Here is a 7,500-nt window from a genome sequence, read left to right as displayed (position 1 = left end):
CCTCTCACTTCTTCACACTCACTTCCACTCACCTCCTTTCACGATCTCTCTCACTTCTTCTCACTTCCCCTCTTACTTCTTCCTCACTTCCCCCTCACCTCCTTTCCACGTCCTCTCACTTCTTCTCTCACTTCCACTCACCTCCTTTCACGTCCACTCACTTTCTTCCTCACTTCCCCCTCACCTCCTTTTCACGGCCTCCTCACTTCTTCCTCACTTCCCCCTCACTTCTTCTCACTTCCACTCACCTCCTTTCACGTCCTCTCACTTCTTCTCACTTCCACTCACCTCCTTTCACGTCCTCTCACTTCTTCTCACTTCCACTCACCTCCTTTCACGTCCTCTCACTTCTTCTCACTTCCACTCACCTCCTTTCACGTCCTCTCACTTCTTCTCACTTCCCCTCACCTCCTTTCACGTCCTCTCACTTCTTCTCACTTCCCCTCACTTCTTCTCACTTCCCCTCACCTCCTTTCACGTCCTCTCACTTCTTCTCACTTCCCCTCACTTCTTCTCACTTCCCCTCACCTCCTTTCACGTCCTCTCACTTCTTCTCACTTCCACTCACCTCCTTTCACGTCCTCTCACTTCTTCTCACTTCCCCTCACTTCTTCTCACTTCCCCTCACCTCCTTTCACGTCCTCTCACTTCTTCTCACTTCCACTCACCTCCTTTCACGTCCTCTCACTTCTTCTCACTTCCCCTCACCTCCTTTCACGGCCTCTCACTTCTTCTCACTTCCCCTCACTTCTTCTCACTTCCCCTCACCTCCTTTCACGTCCTCTCACTTCTTCTCACTTCCACTCACCTCCTTTCACGTCCACTCACTTCTTCTCACTTCCCCTCACCTCCTTTCACGGCCTCTCACTTCTTCTCACTTCCCCTCACTTCTTCTCACTTCCCCTCACCTCCTTTCACGTCCTCTCACTTCTTCTCACTTCCACTCACCTCCTTTCACGTCCTCTCACTTCTTCTCACTTCCACTCACCTCCTTTCACGTCCTCTCACTTCTTCTCACTTCCACTCACCTCCTTTCACGTCCTCTCACTTCTTCTCACTTCCACTCACCTCCTTTCACGTCCACTCACTTCTTCTCACTTCCACTCACCTCCTTTCACGTCCTCTCACTTCTTCACTCTCCACTCACCTCCTTTGCACGTCCTCTCACTTCCTTCTCATACTTCCACCTCCACCTCCTCCTTCACGTCCTCTCACTTCTTCTCACTTCCACTTCACCCTCCTTTCACGTCTCTGGCTCAACTTCTTCTCACTTCCACTCACCCTCCTTTCACGTCCTCTCACTTCTTCTCTGCTTCCCCTCACCTCCTCTTTCACGTCCTCCTCACTCTTCTTCTCACTTCCCCCTCTCACCCTCCTTTCACGTCCTCTCACTTCTTCCTCACTTTGCCTCACCTCCTAGCTTCACGTCCTCTCCTCACTTCTTCTCACTTCCCCTCACCTCCTTTCACGTCCTCTCACTTCTCACTTCCCTTCACCTCCTTTCACAGACTCTCACTTCTTCTCACTTCCCCTCACCTCCTTTCACGTCCTCTCACTTCTCACTTCCCCTCACCTCCTTTCACGGCCTCTCACTTCTTCTCACTTCCCCTCACCTCCTTTCACGCCCTCTCACTTCTCACTTCCCCTCACCTCCTTTCACGGCCTCTCACTTCTTCTCACTTCCCCTCACCTCCTTTCACGTCCTCTCACTTCTCACTTCCCCTCACCTTCCTTTCTACGGCCTCTCACTTCTTCCTCACTTCCCCTCACCTCCTTTCACGCCCTCTCACTTCTCACTTCCCCCTCACCTCCTCTTCACGGCCTCTCTACTTCTTCTCCACTTCCCTCTCACCTCCTTTCACGCCCTCTCACTTCTCACTTCCCCTCACCTCCTTTCACGGCCTCTCACTTCTTCTCACTTCCCCTCACCTCCTTTCACTTCCCTTCACTTCCTCTCACTTCCCCTCACCTCCTTTCACGTCCTCTCACTTCTTCTCACTTCCCCTCACCTCCTTTCACGTCCTCTCACTTCTTCTCACTTCCCCTCACATCCTTTCACTTCCTTTCACTTCCTCTCACTTCCACCCTTTAATCCCCCACAAATTTCCCCTCACTTTCCCTCCTTTTCCCAAACATCCTCTCACTTCCTTTTACAGCCGGCCTTCCCTCACTCTCCGAGGACTTGTTGCTATCGCTTCCCCTTCCCTTTTTTTCCCCTCACTTCCGCCTCCACCCTCGCAAACCTCTCCCTCCCCCTCCCCCCTCCCCATTCCCCTCCCTTGGCCCCTTCACATAATCCCCCCCTCTCCCCCTACCCCCCACCCCCAGCTCCGTTCCCCCTTCCCCCTACCCCTCAACCCCCCACATCCTTCCCCCAACTCTCCACCTCCCTCCTGCCCATTTTACAGCTCCCGTTCCCCCTTCCCCCCTTACTCCCCGCTCCCAGCTCCGTTCCTCCTCACCCCCTACCATCCCCACCCCCCCTATCCTTCCCCCAACCTCCAATTCCCCTCCCTGGCCCCCAGCCCGCTCCCCCTTCCCCCTACCCCCACCCCCCATCCTTCCCCCCTCCAATTCCCCTCCCTGGCCCCCAGCTCCGTTCCCCTCTCCCCCTACCCCCCTACCCCCATCCTTCCCCTATCCCTACCCCCTCCCCCTTCCTCCGTGTAAGCACTTGTTGATGCAGTGAGGGGAAATTTGAGGGGAGAGGGGGGGGAGGGGGAGGGGGAGGGGGCATGTTTATGAATGTGTATGAACGCTAGCATGACTTAGCAAAATTTATCCTAATTGGTGTACATGATTTAATAAGCGAGGAGAGTAATTTACGTACACGAGTATGGGCGCGTGCACACGACTTTGGTAAAGTGAAATGAAACGCACATACACATACACACACACACACAAACGCACACGCATACATACACAAACACACACACACACACACACAAACAAACACTCATACGCACACACACAAACACACACACACGCATACATACACAAACACACACACACACACACACAAACAAACACTCATACGCACACACACAAACACACACACAAACAACCAAACATACACACAAACAAACATACACACACAAAAAACACACACAACCAAACAAACACACAAGCACACGATGGACCAAGACCCTGTATGAATGTTGCAGGATGTTGTAGGATGTTCTAGGATGCTGTATGACATTGCAGGATGTAGGATATAGCAGGATGTACTATAATGTTGCAGGATGCTACAGGATGTTGCAGGATGTTGACGGATGCTACAGGATGTTTTAGGATGTTGCAGGATATAGCTAGATGTTGTAGGATGTTGCAGAATGTAGCAGGATGTTGTAGGGTGTAGTAGAATGTTGCAGGATGTTACAGGATGTTGTAGGATGTTGCAAGATACAGCTGGATGTTGTAGGATGTTGCAGGATGTTGACGGATGCTACAGGATGTTGTAGGATGTTGCAGGATATAGCTGGATGTTGCAGGATGTTGCAGAATGGAGCAGGATGTTGCAGGATGTCAAGCAGGCAATGCAAAAGCAGCAATATGCGGGCGAAGGAACAGGATTAAGCGTGGGAAGAACTGAACTTGGGAGCTCTCGCGTGACTTCGTGTGCGTGTGTGTGTGTGTGTGTGTGTGTGTTAGACTTCGTTTGTTTGTATGTGTGTGGAAGTGTATGTGTATGTGTTATTATGTGTCTGCGTGCGTGTGTTTTTAGTGCACGTGTGTGTGTGTGTTTGTGTGAATATGAGTGTGTGTGTGTTGTGTGTGTGTGTGTGTGTGTGTGTGTGTGTGTGTGTGTGTGTGACTTCGTGTTTGTTTGTATGTGTGTGTATGTGTTATTATGTGTCTGTGTGCGTGTGTTTTTGTGCACGTGTGTGTGTGTGTTTGTGTGTGACTTCGTGTGCATGTGTGTGTGTGTGTGACTTCGTGTGCGTGTGTGTGTGTGTGTTTGTTTGTATGTGTGTCGTGTTTATGTGTGCGTGTGTGTGTATCTGTGTGAAAATGTGAAATCATTCACGTGCATACACAGAAAGGATGAAGCACAGACACATTAAGAAAAAAAAATATGGATTTTTATTCTGTTCTAACTGTTGTATTTCAGTATAGACAGACAGATTGACAAAGGAAGAGAGAGAGAGAGAAAGACAGTGACAGAGATAAAGGAAGAGAGACTGAAGAGAGAGAGAAGGGGGGAGAGAGAGGAAGTGGGAGAGAGAGAAAGGGAGGGAGAGAGAGACAGAGGGACAGAAAGTGAGGGAGAGAGAGAGGGGGGAGAGGGAGGAGAGAAAGAGACAGAAAGAGAAAGTGAGGGAGAGAGAGACAGAGAGAGAAAAAGCGAAAGAGAGAGAGAGAGAGAGAGAAAGCGAAAAATAAAGAGAGAGAAAACGAAAGCGAAAAATAAAGAAAGTGAAAGCGAAAAATAAAGAGAGAGAAAGCGAAAACGAGAACGAGAGAGAAAGACAAAACGAAAGAGAGAAAGAGAAAACGAAAGAGAGAGAGAAAGACAAAACGAAAAAGCGAAAGAGAGAGAGAGAGAACGACGCTGATACACGAAAAAAAGAATGAAGATTGATGACTCCTTCATCACTAAAAGCCAGCTCCTTCAATGGACAGCGTAGGAGAGCACTTAGCGACATGAGTCCTCGTTAAAGGTGCGTGGTTCGTCTCTCCTCATCACCTCCCGCCTCATCACTCGCCTCAACGCGTCAATTGCGCGCTACGGTCTCCTCAACTCATCACTCTCTTTCCTCATCACTCTCCTCAACTCATCACTCTCCTCTTCTCATCACGGTTTTTCCTCATCACTCTCTTTCCTCGTCACCTCCTCACTCATCACTCTCCTCAAATCATCACCTCCTACCTTATTACTCTTCTCCCTCATCACTCTTTTTCCTCATCATCTCCTCTCCTCATCACCTCCTCTCCTCATCACCTCCTCTTTCATCATTCTCCTTCCTCCTCACTCTCCTCACTCATCACTCTCCTCCCTCATCACTCTCTTTCCTCATCACTCTCAACTCGTCAGCTCCCACCTCATCACTCTCCTTAACTCATCACCTACGCGCTACGCTCTCCTCATCACCTCATGTCTCGCCCCGTCATCATTACTTCACTCATCACTCTTCTCTTCCTCCCCCCCCCCCTTCGCATCCCTACCCATCCTCACAACACTCATAACTTCTCTCTCTGCATCACCCTCCCTCCCTCCTCCCCCTCCTCCTTCTCCTCCTCCTCCTCCTCCTCCTCCTCCTCCTCCTCCTCCTCCTCCTCCTCCTCCTCCTCTTCCTCTTCCTCTTCCTCTTCCTCTTTCCTCCTCCTCCTCCTCCTCCTTCTTCTTCTTCTTCCTCCTCCTCCTCCTCCTCCTCCTCCTCCTCCTCCTCCTCCTCCTCCTCCTCCTCCTCCTCCTCCTCCTCCTCTTCTTCTTCCTCCTCCTCCTTCTCCTCCTCCTCCTCCTCTCCCCAATCATCTCCTAAACACAAAATTTAAAAGAAAAAGTTAATCAGTCTTTTTTTCGAAATTTCGCTTCCTCGGAAAATTGTGTTCCGTTTTCATGAGGTTTATGAGGAGGTGTGCATACTGTACAGTCCTCAGTCGAGTTATGAGGAGGCGTGTAAGTAGAGTTATGAGGAGACGTGTAAGTAGAGTTATGAGGAGACGTGTGCAGTCGAGTCATGAGGTGTGAATGTCGAGTTTTGAAGATGTGTGTACAGTCGAATTATGAGGTGTGTGCACTCGTGTTATGAGGAGACGTGTACAGAGTCTCCAAAGCATTTATTGGAGGAGACTTTTGTACACTGAAAAAGATCCCGTGATGAGAATGAGGTCGTGAGGATAATCTTTTTCTTATTAAGGAGGGAAGAGCGGTGTTCTTCGGTAAGACGAGACAGATTAAGGTTTCAGATTCTGGAATGAGGTTTCAAATATCGGGGGCGCAATTTTGATTTTTTTCTTTTTTTTTGGGGGGGTAGGTAGGGATTTTTTTTTTTTTTTTTGTCTTTTTTCTCTTTCTCTCTCTCTTTCATTTTTTTTCTCTCCCTCCCTCTCTCTCTCTCTCTCTCTCTCTCTCTCTCTCTCTCTCTCTCTCTCTCTCTCTCTCTCTCTCTCTCTCTCCTCCTCCTCCCTTTCTCCCTCTCTCCCTCCCCTCCCTGCCCCCTTCCTCTCTCCCTCCTCCTCCCCCTCTCCTCCTCCCTGCTCCTCCTCCTCCCTCCTCCCTCCTTCCTCCCCTCTCTCCCTCCCCCTCCTCTTCCTTCCTCCCCCTCTCCTCCTCTCCTCCCTCCTCCTCCTCCCTCCCTTCCCTCCTCCTTCCCTTCCTCCTGCTCCTCCTCCTCCCTCTCTCTTCCTCCTCCTCCCCCTCCTTCACGGAATTCCTCGAGAGAACCGGGAGAGGAGCTCGCCCACTACCGGGTTACTCTCTACCGGGTACCCTGTCGCGCCCGTTCGGTACGTCCTTCGGGATACCCGGTAGAAGGGCGATATTTGCGGGCGGTTTGGTTGTCATTGGGCGAAGGGGTGGGGGGGGTGCGTGGTTGCTGTGAATTGAAGGAAAGAAACAATAATAGAGAGAGAGAGGGAGAAAGAGGGAGGGAGGGAGGGAGAGCGAGAGAGAGGGGGAGGGGAGAAAGAGAAGAGAAGAGGAGAGAAAGAGTGAGAGAGAGAGAGAGAGGGAGAGAGAGAGAGAGAGGGAGAGAGAGAGAGAGAGGAAGAAAGAGAGAGAGAGAGAGAGAGAGAGAGAGAGAAAGAAAGAGAATGAGAAAGAGAGAGAGAGAGAGGGTAGAAAGAAAAAGAGAGGGAGACAGAGAAAAATTTAGTGATGGGTATTATGGAAAGACCGAAAATTATTGGTTTGAAAAGGAATTGACAATAGACTAGAAGTTGGATTTGATGGCAAAGAAAACGAAAACTTGTGTAAAGGTGCTGTCACACTAGTACTTTTTCCGTCATTTTTTTTACAATTTTCTGAAATTTTGTCAAATTTTGAGCGAATTGTCGATTTTCCAGTCAGACGATAATGATCGTTTCCGTCTGAAAACCTTTCCTTCAACTTTTTCAGCCAAGCAAAGTCAAATCAAGAGCTATATTCGAGAATGTTTGTATTTATGTTCAATAAAATTGTCCAAAAATTGACGGAAAAAGTACTAGTGTGACAGCACCTTAAGGCTAGAATAGATATTATAAAATTGCTATGGATCAGTAGAAAACGGGAAGATGAACGAGGACTAAAGTAAAATGGAAACTACTTTAGGATGGAAAAGAAAACGTTGATTGATATTTGAAAAGCAAGAAAAAAATAATACGAGAAGTTGAATAAAGACTGAAGGAAAATGAAATCATATATAGTAACAAAGTAAAAGGAATATGAATGCCGAATAATAGGAGAGAACCAAAAAGTTGGTGTACAATTAAACAGAAAACGAGAGTTTGAATTGAAAGAAAACGGAAGTAGGATACCAGTGGAAAGAAAATGGGAAACTGTATCAGCATGATAAAGAA

The sequence above is a fragment of the Penaeus vannamei genome, chromosome 12, assembly GCF_042767895.1.
Source record: "Penaeus vannamei isolate JL-2024 chromosome 12, ASM4276789v1, whole genome shotgun sequence".
NCBI lineage: Eukaryota > Metazoa > Arthropoda > Malacostraca > Decapoda > Penaeidae > Penaeus > Penaeus vannamei.
The sequence above is the reverse complement of the archived record's forward strand: the minus strand, read 5'-3'. Positions refer to the sequence as shown.